Source organism: Leptonotus elevatus, chromosome 6, assembly GCF_054856555.1.
Source record: "Leptonotus elevatus isolate MCC_2025b chromosome 6, RoL_Lele_1.0, whole genome shotgun sequence".
Classification (NCBI taxonomy): domain Eukaryota; kingdom Metazoa; phylum Chordata; class Actinopteri; order Syngnathiformes; family Syngnathidae; genus Leptonotus; species Leptonotus elevatus.
In genome coordinates this window covers 15,002,974-15,029,334 of record NC_141244.1, presented here as the reverse complement: position 1 = coordinate 15,029,334, position 26,361 = coordinate 15,002,974, and the positions used below count along the sequence as shown (strand labels likewise).

The 26,361-nt window shown below is 38.8% G+C and overlaps 1 protein-coding gene across 4 annotated transcripts in view; it reads right to left on the bottom strand.

Moving 5' to 3' along the window:
- The window catches only part of hivep3b (HIVEP zinc finger 3b), a 56,744-nt gene extending 37,284 nt beyond the window's left edge, over positions 1-19,460 (bottom strand). For all 4 annotated transcript variants that reach the window (XM_086078203.1, XM_086078202.1, XM_086078204.1 and 1 more), the window contains exon 1: positions 19,213-19,460. The gene's annotated coding sequence lies outside the window, so the exon portion shown is untranslated. The remainder of the gene's footprint in view (positions 1-19,212) is intronic.
- Positions 19,461-26,361: the final 6,901 nt, after the last annotated feature.

Below are 26,361 nucleotides of genomic sequence, written 5' to 3'. Positions count from 1 at the left end.
GTACTCGATTCACCCAAGCACTTAATGCCGATTACATGTCAATCTCGGGTTAGCTTAGACATTAGCATGGCTTCGCCATCTTTCTTTGTCATCCCTTTGTGAGAATGATACTCATCAGAAGTGTAACTTATTCGCTGTCATAGAGGCAATGATTACTGACTTAGAAGAGACTCCTAAAGCCAGCCAAAGCTCATTGCTAGCTAGCTGGTGCTGGTGTAAGTAGCAACAAGGTTACCTTGGACTTTCTACCTCCTGGCATAGGTGACGTTTTGACTCACAAACTGCTATGTGAAACCACTTATTTCAAGCCTTGCATATATATGCTTATTATATGCGGGGGAAATACCGACAAGAAGGACCCAACAAAGTGGCCAAGGTAGAGTAAAGAAAAGCAAGCTTGCAAATGCATGCACATCAGAAGTCTGCCAAGACTCACAGAGAACTTACACATATATTAATATATGAACGCTTACACTGATACCAAGCAGAAACACAAACAGTCCAATATATAGTACAAGCAAATAAACCCACTTTTTCCTGCCAGCAGTTTTAACTTTGCTCATTGTGGTCTGGCAAATGTCAACAGGTTGCCATTAAATCACATCAGGCCTTTTAGCTGTTTATGGAAAGAGAGGTCCTCGTAAGTGTCAATAAAGCCTAGATCTAGAACAAACAGTGCAAGCAAAAATATTTCCTGTAAGCGTATTAACATAATGTCAATTGAAATGTGGCCACACAAATGGAAGATCTGTGTGTGTATGTTTACATGACCTAGTAAAAGTGGAAACATTTCATGTACAAGGACAATATAGTCAAAAAGATTTCCCTTTATATGGACCTACAATAGGTATGCCAGGCCAGTGGTTGGCGGGCACCAACTGCTTGTCGTCCTGGGGTATGGAACACAATTCATTGGTATATGTCTTTGTTGTCCAGTTACATATTTAGTTTTCTTTTTTTCCCCTGGCAAGAACAATACAAAAAACTGCTATACAGCAAAATATTTCATAAAAATAAACTCAACAAAAGCATACTTTACGTACGTTTCAAGTGAATGTTTAATGTTTCCAAAAGTGATCTTGTCTGGAATGTCTTTGTCCAAGCAAGTGCAGACAGTATGTGAATTGTGAATATGTTATATGTGAGGTGTTTAGGTTTGTCCTCAGATTGTAATGAAGTGCAGCAAGTGAATACAACACAAAGCTCATTAAAGTTTGCCATTTCTATTTGACATTGAAGGGGAAAAAAACAGTGTAGCTGTTCAATTTTGACCTACTTATATCAGTTTTGCTTAAAGCATAACATTTACTGTCAATCATATACTCAAAACATGTTAAATATGAAGTGTTAACAGCACAACGAGAATCCTACGATGTTAAAAATATGTCTACGCTATACATAGTATTGGTACCGTTAACATGTACTTTACTGCAGTGTTTTTTGGGTTTGTTTTGATAGTTTTTTCACAATGTTTTTTCAAACTCTGAAAGTCTTGTGGTCCACCATTGTTGTTTTGGGTTCCTCACTCTTACGCGCCAACACAAAACACTTAGCATACTGCACATGCATTTTCAGTACTTGCATGGAAATAACTGCCATTTTTAAAACGTCCACTTTGAGACTCATTTTTCAAACTGGTATTGTACAACAACAGCAATGTACTTAAACAAGTGCAGTTCAAAATATGACATAAGTGGCCACTTAGTAGCATAGTTGCTATGTGTGAAGACAAAAGTGCTTTAGAAAAAGGAGACCCTTAGTAGTCCCCAATTGAGATGGGCATAATGTATCCATACAATTAAAACGTGCAGAGGGCAGAAGTAATTCAGGTCCAACTAGCTTGTGCCCTAAATAGGCAGCCGGAAAAAAATACATCTCAAGAGCTTGTTCTGTTTTTTTTGTACTTTGCTTATGCGGAGCAACGAGAATAGAAATAAACCTCCCAATTTTTTTTTTTTGTAATTCGGATAAAATATGTTTATTATTTTCTATAGCGTATTGTGTTCAGATGAGATGGAGCCTGCAACATGGTGCATTCAGGGTACTTTCCCAAGGTTGGGACCCGGCAAAGACACGGCGCTGTTCGGCACATTAATCGTTTGTCTTGGATTATGTTTTTTAGATCATGAGAAGCGAAAATCAATGTCTCGATTACATATCAATTAATTGACCGGCCCTAATATGGAGTCAACATCTATAGTTACCAGTAATTGGTGAGAACTGGTATTTGGAATCTCAAATGATCATTCAGACGTAAGTGGATCGAATGCAAAGCTTAGTTATACTCAGTGGTATGAAGTACTAACGTGTGACAATCGACTAGCCAGCAGATCTCTTTGCCTCTGTAAGGAAAATCTCATTGAGTAATTGCTAAATATTTCCTACAGTACGTCACCCAAAACAAAACATACTGAAGTCATTTGGAGGCAGCCACAGCCAAAATTTACTGACAGTCAAAGTGGGAATACTTAAAAGATGACTGGTGTTGGATACATAAATAGCCGCCCTCCTACTTGAATTGCAATGTTGCTTCTGAGGAGAGGCACATTTGTGAATAGTCATAAAGGCATGTTTGACAAAACCATCTCCACTGTGGAGGTGACAGCGCAGAAAGCAATGCAGCAATGCACACTGAAAAACACACGGAGAATAATCTGATCACACTGCTGTTGCACAGAGAAGCAATATAGTGTGAATTAGAAAGGTTGGCGGGAGGGAACATTAGCACAAGATATTTTCAGCATAGAAAAGTGCAGCTTCTAAAAAATGTGGCTGCACACAAACAGAACAAAATGTTCAGGAAGAACCTGCCCTCTTACTTGTCTCATAAATTCTCATCCAGAATGGCACCAACGTTTACAGACAGGGAAGAAAAGGCAACAATGTAACGGCATCTACTGGATCACACAGAACCCCAAACCAGGGCTTGACATTAACACCCGCCAACGCACCAAAAGCATATGAATTTCGGTTGTGGTTGGTGAAACCGCAGCTTCAACTACCCACTTTGGCGAGTGCAACGGATCATCTTTGCAGTGACCTGGATTACCGTATTTTAAGTCGCAACCAGTCAAAAAATACATCGTTAAGAAAAAAAACCCATAAGTTGCACTGGAGTCCATTTTTGGGGGGAGGAAATGCATGTTACAAAAACTGAGACCAAGAACAGTAGTATTCAGACTCGCACTCGAAAGCCACGATCCTGAATGCGCTTTATTTTTAGAGTGTGCTTGTGATCTACTGTCTACAGTGAGCAGAGATGTCAAATCCAAGTCCAGAAAGTAAAAACCAGGCCACCGTTTGGCTTTAGCCACACGTGCTTTACTAAACCGGTAGGTAAGCGAGCTCGGTTGCTGCCGAAATTCAATTATTTGGGTGTTTTCTTTTGTGAAACCTATTCTAAGCTATTAACCGAAAAATCCCCCAATTCACGTTATATCCTAAAATGCCACAAAATGGCACCAAAGCACTATCTAATAGCAATTAGTGTCAAGGAAGTACGTTGAAGTGATACATATAGACTGTTCGAAGATCCTTGCACATAGGAGAGGAGCAAAGTTTAGCTTTGGTTAAAAGTTATAAAGAGAACACCGCATTGTAGGTCTCTCTGCTCTAACTGCTAATTGCTAACTGCTAACAAATGACAGAGGTCTTGCTATTGCTTTGACAATTGGCATTTTTATGGAATGCAGAACATACGTGAGCATGAATTATTAACATTTTTGTAGGGGGGTCAATTCCTCACATTTGGGGGTGAGGGGGTTAGTCACAGTAGGGTTTAATCTCTATCTCCATAAATAGCGGGGGCTTACTGAACATGCCTATCCAATACCACATAGGTGATATACGCAATTACTGGTCGCCCAATGGTCATGCAAACTCCCAAGTCTCCACTTTGCTGCGATAACCCTTTTTCTAGCTGCCTGTCTCCTCTTGATTAAGTTTGTCTCCGAGCCAGCAGTCACATACCAAGAAGTAAATACAGGAGAATCTTGTGTTGTTTGTTAGTGTGTCTTTTTTTAACTAGTGCATTCAATGTTGCAGGGTTTCCACACTACCGATCCCGTGGCTACAGAGGAAGTGAAAAGCCAACTGCCCCAAACCAAGATGAGTAGAGCTGAAACAGACAACTATTTCATTCAGTGAATCTACAATACGTGTTTTTGCACCAAGAAAGCAGTAAAAAAATAAAAATAAACTAACACAACCAAAAAAACAAGCAAACGTCACATAGAAAGGCTCAAGGTCACAGAGACTCAAACCCAGGACCTCGAGCTGTAAGGCAACAGATCTAAATACTGGGCCAACAGTTCTTTCCATGAATTACTTGTCACTCTGTATTGACTCCAAGAACCATTTTTAAACTGTAACAGCAAACCTGGCAACTTTCTCACATACTTGAGAGAAGATTGATTTGGAAACCCGGTAACCCACCAACCCACCTCTTCCAGCTCACTATCTTTCACTTGGAGGCCTATTTCTCTTCATCTCCCTCTTCTGTGCAATTTAGGCAATCTTGCTGTAATGGACACATACTCTTGAGTGGCAATGAGTGGGAAACCAGCCCTGCTGCTTCAGCTGGTGTATTCTCGAAGAATGCCTATTAGCTACCGAGTTAGGAGACTGTTAAGCAGAAACAGAATCCAAGAGGCACAAGGAGAAGAGGGGTCAAGGGAGCTGAACCCTCCAATGCTGGCCAGATGCTAACAGTCAAGCAGATCCTAATTTCCCAGAGGACAAATTTGTCCGAGTCAAATTCATCCAAAGATAAAACCAGAATGCTGTTACTTCTCATCTATGGCAATCGGCCAGGGCAAACGTTTCCTCGGAGTACAAACATGGCACAAGCGCAAGTGATGAATATTCAAACTCTGCGGTGACCTAGCTGGGGTTGCTCCTTCTTGGTGCTGACGGTGCAAAACTCTGGGTGTACCTGTATGCAAACAACAGGACTGCTGACTGTTGGTTGTTGAGGACAGCAGGCTTACATCATTGAAAACACCTTAGATTGAAGTACAGCTCTCTTTGAACGACTGAATGAATTGTGTCAAACAAAACCCAAAACACAACAATTAATTAATGCAGGCACAGCCCAGTGGTCAGTGTTAGTCAAATCACTTGCTCCAAAGGTACCAAGTTTGCCAGAATATGTAGACGGTTTACAGACGGTTTAGGCAGATATGTTGCAGTTGGCATCAACTATTTGCCCACTTTGACTCTTCCAGCCACCCACTCACCTACAATCCTTCCCACCTCATCCATCCTCGCACTCCAAACGGTGATAAAAACTGACTTCGATGTCCCACAGCCAAGGATAAACACATAGTCCTATGACGGGCACCACATGCTTCCCCCTCCCATCATCTGTTTATTTTCTCAATTACACAATGGGTGAGTCTGTGTCAGCATCTCTTGGTTTATTCTCCGGCAAGAGAGAGAGGGGGGGGGGGGGGGGGGTACAATATTGTGTCTTCAAATTCATGCCACTGAAAAACGCCTCAGTAATCATCGTGGTAGATGGGGCAATGTATGGCCGACAGGCTGACTACTCGTAGGGAGAATCATGCTCGGAAGGATCTGCACCTGATTCATCTGTGACCAATGTGACGGGATTACTCACTGATGTTACAGTGATTCACTGCTGCGTGCTGTTGATGAACTCGCAGTACGAGTACAAACTTGTGACATTAACACAGAGGAAAGGCCGGTTGTTTGGCTGTTGACCTAGCAATTAGCAGGCTTTGCAAGACAGCAGGTATGAAATCTCACAAATCCATTTTGAAATAGCATCAAACACAAAAATATCAGCGGGATACTTAAGAGGCGGCAGTTATGAGCATGAGTAATATGATGCAAATTTGAAAGCAAAACTGAAAACTGTTTACAGCAGTGATTGACTCCCAAAAAGATTTAGCGTGGATGCCACTTTTTTTCATTACTAAATATTTCTTCTTTAAAAGAGTAAATTATAGGCCATGTCTTGATGAAAATAATGTAGAGATTTTCCTTTAAGCCTTTTGACAAGTGCAAAATATTTCTGGATTCATCTTTAAGTAGTGTGTGTTTACTGACAATATTATAAGTCAAGCTAGCAATTAGAGGTGGGAAGTGCAGAGTAGCTACTGATATAAATAATAATCACAAAAGTGTGGTTACATAATCATCCATTCTGTTCCGTGACCATGCTCATAACTCAAAAAACTCAAAACTCAAACTATCTTTCCCCGGATGGAAATGCCAATAATCCATTCCAGGTACCCATAAAACACCAATAAAAATGATTAAAGGTTTTTTTTTTTCAACAATCAACAATCAATAGCCCTCTATAGTATTATACTTTATAGAAACATAGAGTCATAACATAAATAAATAGAACAAAAATAATAAAAAGTTTATGCGTCATGATTTTATTTAGTGATCGAGTGGCTTCTTTTGGAGCGTGTACCTTGGCAACCAGTGGACAGTATAAAAACTACGAAGACGGTCACAACTGCTCAGTAAGATGTAGAAATATTGTGTGTTAGCGTTTAGCTAGCATACTTTCTCCAGGCAAATTTGTTGTTTAGTTACATGTAATTGTCTTTGTTTTATGTTTCGTTTTCCAGTAAATCTCAAGTGGGTGTGGTAGTAAACATATTGACGTAAACTATCACTTAGCCTCTTGTTCTAAGAATTGTTTACTATCTGCCAAACTGTTGCTTGTTGTGAAGTTTGCTAATACCATCCAGCTCTCGCAACCAATCCATCAATCAATTCAAGACACAAAAATAATCAGAGCAACGGTTCCTATCTCGAAATACAGATAGCTACGCTGGCTGAATTTAATTAGCTACATCCAAAGGTTCCGCGAGTGAGCCGATGGGTTTTGCAAACTTTAATCCCTTTGGTGGCTCTGGCAAAAACAAGGGAATTTCCATATCTCTCTGAATAACCACTGCTTTTTCATGTTGTGAACTTAAAGAAGTCAGATCAGTCTGGCAAAGTGAGACCAAGAATATGACAGGCCCTCCAATTTTACTGAAGCACAGAGGGAGTCTGTGTCCTGTCTAGACCAAGCCAGGAAAGTTGTCTGAGGGAACACTCGGGCAAATATTGACCCTCAATTACTTGAACAGCCGCCTTCGCTTTGGGGCGGCAATATGGACGCATCAGCAAAAATATCATATGCATTTAATGTATATAAACATGTTAGGGCATACCTGTGCAGTGTACATAAACACACGTAGTACAGTAAATACACCTCATGGTGTGAAGTGACATCAAAATGGAAAAGAACACTATGTGTCGTTAAGGGCTTTACTGTATATCCGCAAAAACCCGCCCAGTGTCCCACGAATCACTAGACCAGAAGAAAAAGGACAAATCTGAGAGAAATCTGTTGGGTTTTGACCTTTAATAGGGTGAAGAGTAAACAACCTTCCCAAGTTACGGTCAACCACACGTGTGCATAATTAACAGCTTCTAAAGTGAGCCGTTCTTTAAATGACCTTACCTGACAAAGTAAGACACAGCTTGCCAACAGAAGACACTGCGGTAAGTAACAAATACATGCGTGCCACCCACACTCGCACCTCACATGCCGGCCTCCTTATGGGTTTCATAATGCCTTTTGCACATTTTATAGCTGGATGATTTCATGTTGGGTTACATAATGCAACACGTAGGACTCAAACACTGAGCTATGACATTTTATTTCCCAGTGACAGAGAAAAACTAGAGACAAAGGGTCAAAGAATTGTTTTTGAGGAAAATTTGAAATTGTTCTGTCTACTCACACATCTGAATCGGTTATTCTGAATCTTTCAGGAAACTGAATTTTGACCTTAAACTGTATATTGACTGCATGTAAACATAGTCAATGCGGGCCTCTTTCAGGAGCCATTATTCTGTTCTATATGAGAATACTGGCGGGGAAACAGAAGTTCAGTGTCAGAGAAATACTGAACCGGAAACCGGAAGAAAACAAAATCTTACAAAATATTGGGGGGGTCAGCAAATATTTTAAGTTGTAATATCACCATTCACAACTAGATGGCAGACATGGCTTAGGTGCACTTGCACCGGGTCTTATACTTATACTACAACATAAGCGGATTTTTTTAGGATTTGAAATTAGATGCAGGACAAACATAGAACCTCAATAAATTTAAAGTTGCGTGAGCTATATTTAATTAATTAATTAGTTTATTTATTTTTTTGTTTGCTGTCAGCAGTTATGTGCCGTCCTTGATTGGTCATTTCTATGCAAACGAGACCTTTGCACAGGAGAAATTTTAAATCACAGTATGTGGTTATTTTGTTTACCGCTTCAAACTCTTTGTTGTTGTGTTGGGACAGTTAATATTTTACACATGCATTGAGAAATGTACTACGAAAAATAAAAATGAAATATGTTAAGAGATTAACATCCATACAGTATCTAAAATAGCATTTTAGTGCATGGTCCTATGTGGCCCCCTCCAGAATTTAAGTTGCCCATCTCTGCTGTAAGTAATCTAATTATTATTATTTTTAAATCACCATAGTTGAACAAGGAAATTCCCATCCTTAATGAAATCAGGAAAAAAAATATTTATCAAATCCTGTTCTGATATCCCCAAGCTAAGAACGAAATGTTCAAACAGTGTGTTTCAGTCACAAGGCGAAAGAGGAATTTTGGGGGACATGAGCAAGATGTGCTCATCAGACGCACCGCGAGCTTTGAAGGACTTTCCCAAAAGCCGCCTCTTAGACTCCCGCATAGAAGAAATCTCCCCCGTAATCCTCAGGTCTTGTTCCTGCGGGGACGCCTTAAAGTATACGCTGAGACAAAAAAAAGAGGTGAGGGAGGGTGGCGTGTCTTCCACGCTCACTCAGCCACATGCATGGTCGCAGGTTGCCATACGGTTTTCATGCATCTACACGCAGGGACATTCAGCGGGCAGCTGCAATTAGTGAAAGTGTGGCTGCAAATCGGATGTAACAAAGCAGAGAAAAGGGTGAGTATTTGGAAGAGATCCATCAAGCTAGTGGTGAAACGCAATCCCTCCGCTGCATCACTGATCAATACACGCACACAAATAAACGCACACGCATACCAGCGTCATTTTTCATCACACGTCCTCCATGGGAGATTACCTCTAGAATGTTTTCCGCCTTCAGAATTTCATCACTGCTAAGCAACACAAAATGCACTTAAATACTGAAGCGCAATTAATCAAAAGTTGGGCGAGATCTGAGAGAACTGAGACGTGCAGTAGCTTGACAATAAAAAAGAAAAGAACATATTGAAGTACTTGAGTTCAGTACTTGGAATGTCATTGGTCTGGAAAACATCGCTAATAAATTTACATAGCATCTTCAGACCGTGATAATGATAATAATAATAATAATAATAATAATAAAAAAATATATATAATAATAATAATAATAATATTTTCTTAGCTGTATGTATGAGGCACGTGTCCAAATACTTTTGTCCACATGGTGTGCAATGTCTTACATGATCACGTCCTCCCCACTTACAACAATGACATTCTGTGACCAAGCCGTTCTCTTACATACCTGCGGTGTACACCAAAAAAAAGAAGAAGAAGCTTACAATCACACTATTACACAACAGTCGCCACTGTGGAAAGTCAACACGCACAAAAAAAGACCCATAGATACACAGGGGAGATTATAAGACGCCAGACACATTGTGCTCTGGTGAAAATACCAAAAAGACTCGGAGCCATAACAACATTACACTGTCTGATCAACTTATTTGTCGCAATGGACAAAAGCAAACAATTCAAGTTTGCAACAGCGCAGATGCAGGTAATGATTAACGCTCAGGAAAGGACAGATTCAATGAGTCAACTGCTGCCGGTCCTTTCTCAGCAGAACCCACACTGCCTGTCTGCTTGTCCACATAACATTACATAACCGAGGCTGGCACATATGAGGAAGCGCCCAGCAGCCACACTAGCACACATACTGTATATCCTTGTCCCCGTTTCAATTGTGAGAGGTTGACATGAGGTCAGGACAAGCGCTCACTGACCCCAATCTTGCCAAATGTAGGACTAATGTATATTTGGGTCAAACGGGCAGAACGTGTTTAAAATGTGATCATACATGACAAAGTTCCCATCACATTAAGTAACATAAAACTATTATCTTGAACTAAATTGAATGTGAAACTGGTTGACGAAACATTTGATCAACATAAACGTTACACAGGCACATGCAAAATTGTGATTTTTTTTTTTAAAGACAAAATGGAGGCTCTATCATGCTATCAATTTAGTCTGAACTACTGTGTGGCCTGAAGAAGAAAAATATGGCAATATATATGTATCATTAATTGTACTTTATTATTATGATTTTGTTGTACTTTATGGCTGAGGAAGTTTGGAAAAAAAAATCTATATTTTTTAATGATACTGAAATCACAATTGTAAACGATTATTCAATGATTCCAAATTTAGCTAAATTTAGCTACCAAAAGTCAACTTTGAATATAACCTAAAAGAACGACCAAAAAAGACATTTATAAAAAATAAATAAAGCAATAATATATTAAAACAACAGTAATAAAAAACAATATATGTCTTCAAATTCATTCTTGCTGTGCATGCTTTGGCCTTAGTGGCCATGTGGTGCACACATGGAAATACACCTACATGAAGATAAAAACAGTAGAAGAAGAAAATGGGGAACTTTATTAATACACTGTAATTCGTTTTTCACAGATAGAAATAATATATAGTGAGTGTTGTTATATTACCTGTCCATACATGTTCCTACATCATTTGTGTGTAAAGTTTTATTATTTGGAGGTAGCAGTACTAAATCCTACCCGTGACATATATGCTAATGCTAATTTTAGCGAGCTAGTCAATAGGGGTTTCCATTAGGTGCTAGCATTAAGATGGTGATGTACCTCAAAATAACTCTTTCTTGTATTTAAATATACAATGTGTGTAATTCTTTTTGTTGTGTGTTTACTGGGGTGTCAATAAATATCGTGACGTACGCTAGCAAGCAACACGATGCATTCAGGGTGCATTCACAGCATAGGAACTTGCTTACACACACCGCACCTTTAGGCACATTAATAGTTTTTCGATTCTGTGTTTTTATGATCAGGAGATGCTTCAATCAAAAGCACGATAAAATGTTGATTAACTTCCCAGCCCTATTTGCTTTTCGGAAATTAAAATAATTTTGTTTCCTCCATAGTTGAATGAAAGTTATACACCCATTCCTTGTCCATACTGTACATTAAAAGAAAAGTCACCAGAACTTTTAGGACCTGACTAACTTCTATTTTCCTTGTAACAGGTGACGTAGTTGTTGCATGTTGTCTGAAAGAAAACAAAAACGTCTGGCGTGCTCGCACACGCAAGCACATTCAGTGCTTTGAGTAATCAGTCAAGCAGGCCAGACCGTCACTGAACACTCATGCTTACTTTTTCTTCAGTATCACAGACACGACACCATCTGTTTAACACCCTGGAAAAAAAAGATGACATTAAAATCAAACCCTCTCCATGTCTAAAAGGAAAAAAAACCCTGATCTTTCCATCAGCATGCTATCTGAACGAGAAGGGTAGGTCTGAGGCGGCGGCAACTCCACACGACCTCTCTACCGTTGGCATCGGGTGAACTTATATCAACACGTTGCCACCTGCAAAGCTGAGTCAGCGTGGCGGATTAGTGAGCGAATGCCAGGTGAAAGAAGGAATTGAGTGCACAGAGTGTGGCTGTGTTAATTGGCAGAAAAGTGCCCCCTTTCCATCTTAAGTGTTGCGCCAGTGGGAGGCATGGAAGAACACACGCAGGGTGGCCGCACACACTGGCTCAAGTCTCCTGTAATCAGAGCGAGGTTGCATTTCACTTTTATTGTGTCTGGACAAACTCATTGTGCAAGTCTAATAGATACTTCATACACAGAGTTTATGTTATAAACAGTCAGAGTGGAGCAGTTGCAAACAGGTTCCACAGCAAAGACAAGTCATCTTTCCTAAAAATAACCTTTCTGCTGTAAAATTATGAAAACAAGTCCACATGTATATGGGTATTTTAAAGAACATATATTTTGCCCACTCCAGGTTTAAAAAAAAAACTATTTCCACTCCAATGGCAATTTAAATGTCTGGACTTCATGTAAACACACTTATAGGCTAAAGTGCTATTTTAGCCTATCAGAAGCTGGTTCGTCAAAGTGGTGGCAGAGTTGGTGCATGCTAAAAGTCTTAAACTGGTGAAAAATGTTATCGGCAGTGTCACAGGCAAATTGCCCAAAGTATGTTTCTGTTACTAAATGAAATAGAAACATTAAAAATGGATAGCTAACAGTATGCATTGAAGCACATTTTAAGCTAGCAAAACACAATATAAGGAAGTAACAACGTACAAATAGGTTGTTATTGTCGTTAAGTAGATTTTTCCGATGTCTGTACTCTTACTGATTAGTCACTTTTCTGAGAACTTTTTATTTTTAAGCCCTATATTTGATATCTGGGAAAAGGGAAAGGAGCGTTTGATGTGGTCGGCTACAAGAATGGCCCGTGGCGAACGTGTTGTCTTGTGCCGGCCTAAAAACCACAAGCTTCTTGCAATTTCAAAATTTCCCATCTGCTCTAAAAAAAAAACACATACAAGTGAGGGAACTTTTCTTTAGCTAATTTAGCATTTTTGCTACTCAGTTCTTAACATTAGCAAAGCTATGGGAACATGTTGATCTGACAGCATAAAAGTCGAGCCAACACTAGATCGCTCTTGACCAAATGAGACATAACGTGATTTTCAAGCTATCAGACAATTAAAAAAAATATTTTTTTTACCTTTGGTCCATTTTAAATTGTGATAGATACAGCAGCAAAATCTACTTCTACAAGTGTCTACGTTTAAGTATACAGTGCAAGTACTTTCGCCACTTCTATGTATTATTCTGTTTCAATCCCGAGAGAAAACGTTGTGTTTTACTAAGTTATGTTTATATTTATTTTGCATGCATTATACCAGACAAAGGACCCAGTCGTTTTACATGAGGGCAAGTGAGCGATGTCAGAATGAAAAGGAAGTACAACCTAGTCCAGCCTCTGAAGTGGTTCGAGGGATTTGATGCCACACAGAAGTGCACATAGATAGTGCTCAGAAAGGAGACTAGCAACCATTTGCAATCTCCACTAGTCAAACGCCTTTGAGATGTCAGCATATTGCGCAACACCCCAGGTTACCTCACGTGAACTCAGAGCCGCAAGCATCACAGGATCAACTCTGCGCATGAGTTCTTTTTCTGTGCCTTTTTGCAACTCTTTTTCCAAAAGAAGGAGCAGCCTCACTAAAGGATGTTAAGAAGAGAAGAACATTGAAAGCATACACAAATATCGTTTTGACTAATACCGTAATTGCTGAGTCCAGTTGCTCAACCTTTTCTGTTTACCATGATGTCAATGACTGAGATTCTACACAAACACAAAAATAATCTTTTTAAAAAATGGATGGATGGATGGATATTTTTAGAATTTTCAGTTAGCAATGTGGCGATAAGAGAAGCAGGGCGCAAGCTATGCTAAGCTAAGTTAGCTGGTGAAGCTTCCAAATGAAGAGTGTGTGGCACTCACAAAAAGTGTCATTTGTAAAATGAATACATGAGTGTAGTTTACAAACTAGTCCGTACTAACTAGCAATGGTAGGTTATATTTTCATTAGCTAATGAGTTAGAATAATGATAATAATTAGTTTAGTTATAAGCGCCGGCTAGCTCGCGGGGCATACACATCAAGCTAGAATTCCCATGTGGACGCTTTCTCTTCAAGCTATCCCAGCTCCACTTTGCAGTGATTACATAGAAGTTTATTTTTGTCCTTTTTTAATTTAAAGCGACCCCAAACCTTAGACAACTTTTTTCTATCTGTATTCCTCAGTGGTAGCCAGACTGAGTGTGTACGTCAATAACAAATATCCATGCGGTGAACACGGACAGTGGCCAAACAAGGTTCCAGGTGCCACAAATATTTTATTACAATTATTAAATAGTTTAATTAAAAAGTTGAAGTAAATACTTTGAAGGCATAAATATTTTTGGTCGACTTAGCCAAGTTAGCCAATTTCTCAATTCTCAACACAACCTCGCTCACTGACTCCCTGTGTCTCTGCAGTTTCGTTTCGGAACATTTGGGGAAAAAAAAAAAAGTAAGCCGGTTGGTGGGCTTTATTTTTTTTTCTAATGTGAATATGTATGTTTTATTTATTTATATTGTGTCTAGATAAGTTCAGTGCTCTGCAGTCCACCTTTACATGTCATTGTTTGATGAAACATGAAAACTGAAAGCAATAAAGCCACAGATTTGTTTGCATTATATGACTTACTTATGTTGAAGTAGATAAGCTGTCTTTCATATTAAATTAGTTAATTTGCCTTTAATTTAGTGTACAACTAACCTAAAAGACCAAAACATTTATGTATAATAAATGTGATATTATAATACAGATAAGTCTATTAGTTGTGTCATATCTCATATTAAATCCCTATTGAACAGAATCGAGGGGGGGGATTTGGTTTTTTTTTCGAAATCGTTCAGCCCTACACTTGGAATTCATACAACTATAAGACCAATTAAAGAAACACGAGTAATGGGTAGCGGGCCAGCTACTTGCTACATTTATATAGAAAGTAGAAACAGTGCATAGATAGAAAGAAAGAAAGAAAGAAAGAAAGAAAGCTTTTCAATTTCCACTATTTCCTAAAATAATATAATATTTTGTTTTCCCAAACACTGTATTAACAAATGTAGTCAACCAACGACTGTGTTCCTTACTTAACTACTGCAGCCACCAATTTGTGTGTGAGCAAAAGGCCAAATCTTGTTGAAAAATGTGTTTTTAAAAAGACCCATGCTCTTGTGAACAATGTTGAAACCATAAATAGCAATAATGGCTCCAGTACCTCCTGGATGTTTCAAGGATCCACTGCATTATGATGTCAATTTTTCTCCAAAAAGGCCACATAGAACAACGTACTCCTTGGGGCGCCTGCTGAGTTAGCGCCTTTCTTCAGCCGGCACCACAAGTGGTCTCCATCCAGACAAGAGCGACACACCGTGAGCCTGCCGCTTTGTGCTGATTCAATAAGAAATAATTGCATATTGGCCTTTCTCCACTCATCCCCCTTCACCACTGTGGCCCGATGCTGTACTGGATTTCTGTGCAGTCACTTACAGAACAGAGCTGAGGAGGTATGCCGCAGCAGTGCCCCGAGGATTGGCTTTTACACAAAAATGCTGGGGACTGCATGTGTAGCTGCTTATGCACACGCGGACAAAATTGTTAGTTGTGCTTCCATTAAAGAAAGAAAAAGCTGCAATGATCACTGAAATAACCTGAAAGTGACCAAAGGAATAATCAAATAAAAATGCACTGAAAATTAACTCATCGGGGCCGATATAATTATGTTTTAAGAAGCAAACTATGAAGGAGATCAATGAGTGCGTCCTTAACTTAATATTTGTTTGAACAAATTGTACTCAAGTACTATTACTTTCAAATTATAAACTCAACTCAAGTCAAAGTACAAACTAGTCCTAACTAGTCCAACTAGTAAAAAAATAAAGAACTCGGTGAAAAACTACTCAAGTACTGAGTAACTGGTGAGTAACTTACAATTGCTTCTTTTTTTTTTTTTTATCAGAGCATGAACATCAAATGAAATAAAAAATATATAAATATAAATCAGCAAATTCTGATACTGCTGAACAATATCACTTTATATAAAAGAGTCATTAAATAACATGATAAATAAAATGTGTACATATTAACATCAATTAGGATAAATGAATCCCTAAGAAATGGTCTTATACCATTTTGTTTCCACAGCACAATAAGCTCACTGAGACATGGGTACAGTCACAGTGAATATAAAAAGTCTACACACCCCTGTTCAAACGCCAGATTGTTGTGATGTAAAAAGAAAGAAAAAAATAATAATCCACATTACAGTTACTTATGACTAGGGGTAGGCAAGTAACGATACCAGGATCGGTATCAGCACGATGCCTGGCTTTTTTGTCAAAGTATCAGGTACTCGTGGAGGCTGCCGATACCAGCCATTGATACTAAAGGTTAAAAAACGGATGCTCTTTGGCAGTAGTTGGCGCTATGCTCTGTATGTTGCATTAAAACTACCAGTAACTACAATTTCTCCCAAAAGTTACTTGAATAACTGTAGCGGTGTAACATTACTACACACCTCTGCTAAAGGTTCAAGATACTGGGCATAAGATGTAGAAAATAAAAGATGATAAATAGGCCACCTTCATGTTTCAGTGTAGGTACAGTGTTCTTATCTTTGCCTGCTTCATTCTTGTGTCTGCAAGCATCGAGCTGACGTGACTTGCCAAAATGTTCCCGTCTGGACTTATCTGTCCATAGGACATTCTCCCTCAAGCTTTGTGGCTCGTCAACATGCATTTGAGCAAATTCTAGTCTCATTTGTTTCTAGTTTATTCTTCAAATATATAACTTATTTGACATTAGTGTGATTTGAAAGCAGATTGTCTGCTCTCAACGGCATAAAACAAAAAACCCACAGAGCATTTTTTCTCCAAATCGTCAGAAGTCTTATTTCACACTAGTGTGAACTCTTTAGCTAGCGTTGGTGACACTGCAAAAATGACACAATTAATTGTAAACTATTCAATGAATGACAAACTAATTGGATAATGGAGCCATTAGGTGCATTCAAATTTTATGTAGAACTTAATCTAATTCGCTTTCTGGATTTTTTTATTGTTTTTCCCATTTTCCTAGTAGGACATTAAACTACAGGTATTGGACAACTTAGACATTTAATGTTGCATTACAAGCAAATAAAATATATTAATATACTATTCATGAAATGTTGGCAACAACAACAAAAAACAATATGCCAATTAAAACAATTACAATGAAAGCAATTAAAGCAATGAAATGCCTAAGAAAGGAAATACATTTTTCTAATTTAAGTTGGGAAACACTTTTCTATTCCTGGACTCCTACAATTGTGAGGGTGACATACTGTAGGCTCGTTAGTATAGTTTATTTGTAAACTCCTAGCATACATATGTGCAGCATATGTACCTATATACAGTAGCAAATGTGTAGTTGAGTTAGTTGAAGTTTAAATTGGATTTTATTTGATTCTTAACAGCTCAGGAAAAAGTTAGTTTAAATAGTTTCCTGACCTTTTTGAAGGACGCCTACGGCCATATTTTTTTGCGATGAATTAGCAAATCATACCAATTAAGAGCAAAGCTACTCTCTTTATCGCAAGCCAGTGTATATAAATAGTATTTTCTGATAAAAATAAATACTGTAATTCAATAAAGAGTCGGAGGGTTGTTTATAAACAACCAGAGTTTCATTTGACACTCTGATGTGTGTTGATGGACATTGAGAGTTTTTAAAATAGGAATTGAATGCATAACTAGCAATTCTATTTGTGTGTCATTTTATTCTATAATATTGTATCAAGAAATTAAGTGTTTGAAGAGAGGCATTCCAATGTTTTAGAGTGGACCTGTTTAAAAGAAAAAGTGTGAGTTTTCGCTTTAAAAACCACTCCGGAAGATTTGATTTTGATAATTAGTCACAAAGAACGCTGCCATGTTCCAACTTCAAGAAACTAGCAGCGCTAGCACTACTAAGCTAACGATACAAAACTAGCCAATGTTAGCCACAGCTACTATGTTGGTAGCATGACTTATTGTAATACAGTGTGTTACTATAGCACTAAATCATGTTGTATGAAGTTATATGTTTATGGAAATTACAAATCAAAAATAATGTATGAAGCATACCTGTCAAGCAGAAATGTTGCTAATTCTGCGACGCTTCTGAAAACTCTGAGCTGCCTTAGATCCACGGACTTACAGTATATGAATAGGCCCCTTGTGGCTGAAGCCACACGGCGGCCATCTTATGTTGCCACTTTTACTGACAACTTCTATTATTTTTCCACAGATTTTCATTGTTTATTCCATTCATATATAAGTCCGTGCTAGGATCCTGTCACTCTGCTTCTGTTTGCTAGCCCAGTTGTTAGCAGACATCTGGATGTGCATTTTTTTAATTTTAGTCACAAAGAACGCTGCCATGTTCCAACTTCAACAAACTAGCAGCGCTAGCACTACTAAGCTAATGATACAAAACTAGCCAATGTTAGCCACAGCTGCTATGTTAGTGGCATGATTTATTGTAATACAGTGTTACTATATTCCAAAATAGCTTCAACAATGTTCCTGAAGCCCAAGCTAACAGGCTGATGCAAGGCTATGAGGGTGTGCCAGTTACCTGCTATAAGTGCCCACAAATGTGGAGCAAATGATTGACACCTCATCGGTCACGCCTCCTGTCTCTGATAAATTGTTCTTCCACGGGTGTTGTGGATTCTGCAAACTCCCCTTTTATCTGTGGTGCGAGATCTTCGGGTAAATTCACTTGAGTTGGTGTTAAAATGATGTATTCAGTACTAGAAATGTATGTTTTCATGGAACTAACCAGCCACCATCCTGTGACAGGCAGACCATACAAATACTAGTAGTAGTAGTAAACAATAAAAGTTGACCTGCCCTGAGGAAGACCCCTATCAGTAATCCACCTGTTATCAGGACAGATGTTCCTCACAAATATGAGCTCATGTTTCAAGGCAAGCCCCTCACATGGCACACATCTCACTCAAATCTATTTACATAATCCAGCGAGAATAAGCCTGAAGCACTGAGTCAAGGCGAGCACACAATCATTTGGGAAGCAAAAGTATGACGTCATCTAGTAAAAATGTGTCATGTGTAGGTGTAGTCAACAACAAATAAGTTGACAGGTTTACATTTTTAGAGCCATCTTGCATGCACTGTTGCTCCCTGCTCAATTTGGGATGATCCAATTGCAGGTTTGATTCAATATGGTGCAAACGTAAGGTTGAAAGCAGTTTGGATCGCCTCACCAAAACCCTAAATCGACTGCTCTGCGGTGCCCATCTTGCCTGTTCTCCTCGTCCCAAAAAAAAAAAAAAAAAAACAATATCAGCATTTAATTTTTACATCGCGTTTCATGTACAAGACGAGCGAGCCAACTTCATGTCACTGCCCGCATGTGGAAGCGTCAACGTCATTCTGCCACTAACTTCGCACCCACCGTGACGACCCGCTGCCATAAGCACAACAAAAGCCACACACGCGCCGTGTTAGCGGGGTTTATATTTACCAGTTTGCTACTGTACGAGCGCTGCAGCCATTTATCCGGCGGCGAACGGGCCAGCGGTCCGCATTTCCTGGATTTGTGATGCGCCGGATGGAGCCGCTCTCCGAGCCCGTGGGTCCTGGGGAGGGAGGGAGGGAGGGTCGAGGGGGGTCAGGGGGCTTCCCGCCGCGGTGTCAGAGCGGACAGCGGGTCCACATTCAGCTGACGGCCACAACAAAACAACATCACGCAGAACACACTCCGTGGCTCCGCACCACCCCGCACCGCAGGTCCGGTGGGCACCGCCCCCCTCAGTCTCCTCCAGTGGGCTGGCCCGTTCCCGCCCACATCATGAATATTCATGAGGACACAGCAGCCACTGGCGGGAGGAGCACTTCACGATAATACTGTACTCGGCTGTACTGCACTGTTCATTCCAATTAGCTACAGATGGAGGTTCATGCAAAGCTCATCTATCTATCTATCTATCTATCTATCTATCTATCTATCTATCTATCTATCTATCTATCTGAGATTTGAAAGTAGCCCAAAAGAGAAAAGCGAAAACACGTGAATATTAAATATAACAGTAATAGTAAAAAAAACAGGAAAAAAAATATGTCTCATTTCCTAAGAGGCAAATATACCAGAAACATTGATTCCAAAACAAATGTAATAATCTCTCATTGCCAACTGATCCTCTAATATTGCCCTTAAAGATTGATGGTTTACTACGAAAGCGTACTGCATTCACTCAAAAAAAAGTTTCTCTTTTTAAAAAAAAATTGTTTTGTTTTATAGAAAATGTTGCCCGTTTTTCTTTCTTTTTTTTTAGGGTAATTTTTCTATTTTTCTGAATTAAAAAAAATTCAATTGCGGAATATTTTTTTTATATTTCTGAATCTTCTTTTTTTTCAGATTTTTCTTTTCTTTTTTCTTTTACATGAACAGCATCCCTGCTACACGAAAAAACGGTTTGAGAGCGTAAAGAGGGTTGGAGAGTGCGTGGCGAGTGTCTTTGCAACATTTTGCAACATTGAACGAAGCATACCGAAAAAGCAACACTCGCTACTTCACGTGCGCTCAGTCGCTCACTCTTGCAAGCCTGTGTCATTTAGAGAGATACAGGCTTTACTTAACGTTTAAGAAAAACATCATCCAGTCAAGGCATGATGAAAAGGCGCTCTATTTTGAACACGAGTAAAGCCAGCCGCGTTTCACATGAACTTGACTCCATTTTTGCTAAATGCTGTTATCGTGCAATAACAAGTAGGCCTAATACTGACATACGTCTCTATAGTGTGAAACTGTGGTAAAATTAATCACTGGGTTGTTGATTTAAATATTTTGGCCGTTAAGTAATGAGGGTAACAAACATCTGCTTTCCTTATATAAAGGTTGGTTAGGAGTGACCTATGCTAAAGGTGGAATAGTTGCAGTGAGGAACCTTTGCTAAGTATTTGTAGATGTAGTTTTTTTTTAATTCCATCTGTGTGACATGACAGAAAGTCATAAAGAACATTATTTAAGAAAAAATAAAATAAAAATCTGAAGAGCTTCTTTGGCTATGCTCAAGGGCCAGGAGTCTGACAAAGGAAAAGGAAATGACTGTAAAGGACGATGACAACCATTTATTAATACACTTTAAATTCACAAACTAATCACTATCAACTATATATTGGTGAGCTGGAACTGACATAGTAGTACCGCTGTACGAATGCAGCGCGGGTAATGTTCCAGAGAAGTCATTGCGGAGATACAACATCTTTCAAAATGTTGGCGTGTCTGCAAGATTTTTTGTCTATTACTTTAGGAGAGGTCACCGATGTTGAACTCGAGAAAGGGCCCATGGTTGTAGCTCACCCGTGAAGTACTTGGTGAGGTAGACGTTGGTTACACTAAACGAATCCAAGCGTGCCTTTATGGACCTCACTGTGTACTGATGTCTTGTCATGCTGAAAATGTTCTCACAAAGATGTCAATAAAGAATCATCTGAAGTGTCGTGTTGTGTTTAAGAATTGTGATTCAAAGTGGAATTTAAGGGGTCACCAACATGGTACCTGTGGACATAACAAAAATGAACTAACTGATTAATTATCGGACTAATTAAATGATTAAAGAGGAAGTCAACCCCCCAAAAATAATATGTTCTATGCAGCCCCACTAATCTAAATATGGCATTCTGGTTGATATTGTGTTAGTGGAATATGAGTTAAGCAGCAAAATCCAGTAGTTTTGATCAATAACAGAAGGCGGACATTTTCACAGGTAACAACCAATCACAACTCAGCTTCAGAAAAACAGGTAAGCTGTGATTGGTCGTTGCCTGAGCAACTGTGATGTCATCTTTAGTCGACAGCAAGTGGCAAAATGGCCACATTACATGTGATGAAAAATCAACATTACCCACACTGTACTTTTATTGTTTCCTGATGATTTATAGAGGTTGAGATAGAGTTTAAGTGCCTTAGGTGCTTTTTAAACATCTTTTATGTCTGTGTGGAGCCCCCGGTCACATTTTAGAGAACTGCATCTAGTTGTAGTTGACCTCAGACGACCCCTTGACATGCTTGAAAATTCAAATGTAAATAAATTGAGTATGCGAAAATGTTTTTCAAAATAGAATATTACATTTCAATAAATGGAATTTGTGCCCCAATAGTTCATATTAATAACTTTCATTAATTTCATTAGAGTGTCTTACAGTTTTACTGCCTCACACCTTGTCCAAAAATGGATTAACCACCACGACATAAGCTTACAGTCTACTCCATGTAAATATCAAACAAACAGCCACACTTTTTTTATATTATCAGCGACGCCTGTGTACTCGCTGTCTTTCTTCCCGGTGTTGAGAAGACCGCCATGGCAAGAAGGTAAGGAAAAGTGTTTTTTTTTTGTTTTTGTTTTTTGAAAAATAGAAGAGCAAAAAGGAAAGATGTGTGGGAGGAAGTGAGAGACAAGAGGAGGAGATGGGAGGCGTGCAGGAAGCCGCGGCGGCGTGAGCGTTCCCTACTGCATGCTACAATATGACTCTGACAGGCTTATGTAACCAGACTGGCCTGGCATTTGGCTCACAGCAGACGCCGACTGCACTAACTTATATAACTGCATCAGCTGCGCCTCTGAGCTGTGGTGGAGGTGGGACGGGAGGGGGGGTTAGCATGCACGCTGGAGAGTGGAGTGTCCTACAAGCACACACAGAGCGCTTCCACTGCAGTCAGGGATTGCCAAGTTGAAGTAAAATGACAAACACAGTCAAAGTTGAAAGGAAGTTCTTTAGGTTATTCACTCTGGACTCAAAGGAGGGAAACCCGTCAGTGAGGGTTGACCTCCCTTTGACCTTTTGTAAGATACAGGCTTAATGTTTAGCACACTTGCCGAGTCGGTCATTCATCCGTCCGTCCTCCATTTGTTCTGTCATGAATCTCTAATTTTGTACTGCATGACGACAATGTACAGTATCTCATAAAATTGAGTACACCCCTCACATTTTTTGCAGATTTTAGTTGAACTTTTCATGACACAACACTGACGAAATGGCACTTTTCCCCCTCAAAGTAACTCAAAATACAGCCATTAATAGTTAAACATCTGGCAATAAAAGATAGTACACCCCTAAATGAAAATGTCCAAACTGAGCAGTTTGTCCCTTTTCCCTCCCTATTATCATGTGATTCGTTAGTGTTACTTGGTCGCAGGTGTGTTAAAGGGACACTTGACTCATTGAGCCGTTGTCAACAGTAAGAAGTTAATATTCTTTCTATAATTAATGTGATAACTTCTTTTTTTTTTTACAAACATTTAATATTTTATTATTTGCTGACCAAACCCAGAAAACAGGTGAGCCGTGATTGATCGTTAGTAACCTATTTCCTTAGCACAGGTGATGTCATCTTCAGTCGACAGCGAGCGGAAAAATGTTGTTTTCAAAGGTATTAATTGTACATGAAAAGGGCTCCAGGTGGCAGAGTGGGACCGTCACTTGCCTACGATGCAGGTTGGCGTGGGCTCACTTCCCCGCCTGGGAGACCATGTTTGTGAGAGTGCAAAAATAAAAATAAGGACGTTTTCAAATTAATTCTACACAAAATTAACTTACTGCTGAAAATGGCTCAATGAGTCAAGTATCCCTTTAAAAAATTTTTTTTTTTTTTTACAGCTTTCACACTTTCATACTGGTTACTGATAGTACAAATACCTCATAGCAAATAACTCTCTGAAGATTTGAAAAAAAAAAAACCTGTTGTACTGCAGGTGGATTAAACAATTGTTTAGGCAAAAGGGTGTGTACTGTATTTTTTCCTGATAAATTGTTACATTTCTACAAAGTAGGCCTACTGTATGGTTAGCTAACTTAGTTAGCTAGCTTGTTATAATTAAGCAACTTCAGTAAATACATTTCTTAACATCTCTCAAATTTGGGTGGTGCCTCAACACACGCATAAAATGTAAATGTTGTAGAGCCCATTTTTTATTATCCAGTTTACACCTCACGTGCACTTGGGCATCCAACGTTTTCTCTGAAGTAGTAATATTTTAAAAATCATAACCAGAGACAGCACTGCCTGACATTTTCGTCGCTGCGTAATGAGCAAAGATTGAGGTCAGGGTAAACCCCAGCATAAAGTGGATGTATGAGTAAAAATCCCAGGATACTTAACTGAGCACGATTGCGGAGCTCCACTAAGTGGTTCATAATCAGCACGTTGCAGCTTCTGATCTCGTATTACAGCGACAAATTGCATCAGATGATAACAGAGGAAATGAAGGTGGGATTTATGACAGCGGAGTCAACGGCCAAAGCAAATGACTTCAATCTTTCCTGGGAGAATGACTGAGCTCGCATTTGTGGATGTGGCGATAACAGTGGAAATAAAAGCGTAATTTACGACGTTGAGCTAATTCGTCCTGGATGCTGTTGGCTGCGCGCACAGGCTCTTACATTTCAAACAGTGCAAAGAATTATTGAAGCTCTAAAAAAACACATTCGGATTTGATTGCAAAATGAGAAATGAAGAAATAAGTGAGCGGAGTTTTGTTAAGATCAGACAGCAGATAAAAAGTGATTTAAATGTTTTGTTTTGTCTTCTGGGTTAATGTCACTGGTTTGTTTACTACAATATCTGTGTGTTTCCGTGATGACTGCGCAAGAATGGACAGAGCGTCTGACCCAGGGTCCCGGAAACACGTACCTTGTCAATGTGAATGAAGCGCGCTGTTGAAAGGGGACAAGACAGGATTTCCAGTCTGAAAAACAGTGATTGTTTCTGATTTGCAGCCAGCCATTGCAAGGTCATGGAGGAGCTGAAGAGTATAATGTGCAGACGGGAACTATTCACCCTGAAAAATGTAGCATCGTGTACTTTTACAATTTGGGTTCTTAGGGATGTCTCAATAGTCACTCACAACAGGCAAAAATAAAAGACAGAACTTGAGATACAAGTAGTTATTTGGTGTTGCAACTTGCTACATTATTTAACCCAGGGCTCTGCAACCTGCTGCTCTGGAGCCACATGTGGCTCTTTCGTCCCTCTCCTTTGGCTCCCTGTGGATCTCTTAAAATAAAAATAAAAAACATTATATATATATATATATATATTTTTTTTTTATATAAAATATCGATTGGATGGATTTGGATACATAAATATTAAAATATATAAATGTCAGAGTCCTAATTCATGTTGCCAGAAAGAGAAAAAATGTAGATGAAAGAAAGAAAAAAAAACTAAAAATGTCCCAAAAGATCCAAAGAGCAGAGAATTACCATATAATGTACACAAAATTGCCCAAAAAGATAGAAAATTAATTTAAAAAAAGTAGATAAGAAAACAATAAAAAGCAACCATAAAATGTCCCAAAACAAAAGGCAGAAAATTACCATAAAATGTTTGGAATTGCCCCAAAATTATATATATATATATATATATATATATATATATATATATATATATATATATATATATATATATATATATATATATATATATATATATATATATATATATATATATATATATATATATATATATATAAAGGCAGGGAAAAAAACATTCAAAAAATATAAAATGTCAACCCCCAAAAATGATCATATAATGTACACAAAATCGCTAAAAAAGTCAGATTTAAAAAAAAAAAAAAAAAAAACAATAAAATGAGAAAGAAATCCCCCAAATTGTCATCTCTGCAAGAATGCCAGAAATGTCAGAAAATTGATAGCAAAAAAGGAAGAAAATGTAAAAAACAAAAAAAGTCCAAAAAAGGAATTAGAGAGGCAAAAAATTTAAATATGTCCATGATTGTTCATCACAATGTTCAAAGCTGTTTTTTGTTTTGTATTTTAAATTTACCGTGCTGACAATAAAGGTTGCTGACCCCTGGTCTAACCCAACTGTACGCCGCCATCTCTCCGTTGTCTTCTCCGAAGAGGAGGAAATTAGCTACGCATGGTGACAGTGCCACTATTCAGAACATATGTGGAATAGGTTGAGCGGCGGGTGGTGCTGCTGAGAAGTCAGCTTGCAGAACGGAGTGTGTCATGTGCAACTCCACACATTGCCAAGTGCACTGGGCCACCATTATGGCAGCCAGAACCAACAGGAACCTTCCTCGCAGCCAGGCAAGAAGGAAATAACACCATGGAGGAGGAAAGTGCTGCCTTACAGTACAGTACTTAGCAAAAACAAGCAAAGAGTTATGCCCGTTTACGGTTGAGATCATGGGGAAATTTGGTCACAAAGTACATTAAATGGGAAGTCAACCCAATATTTTCTATGAAGCACCACTAGTCTAAATATGGTATACTGTTTAATATTGCGTTTTTGGATTATGATGATGCTCGGGGTTCTGGTAACAACCAATCACGGCTCAATTTGAAATTGTCACATGGCTAAACGCAAAAAAACACAGGTGACAGTGATGTCATTTTCAGTCAACAGCAAGAGGCAAAATGTCCGCCCAATGAGATTGACAAAAACAAGTGGATGTTGCCGCTTTACTCAAAAACGACCATGTTTAGACTAGTTGGGATGCATAAAAACATAATTGGTTTGACTTGTGTCAACACTTTGAATATAACCCGTTTTCAGCTAATCACAAGCAGTGTTTTCAATAATAAACGGAGGAATTGCAATGTACAGGTCTGAATATTAGCACCAGAACATGCAAGTCAC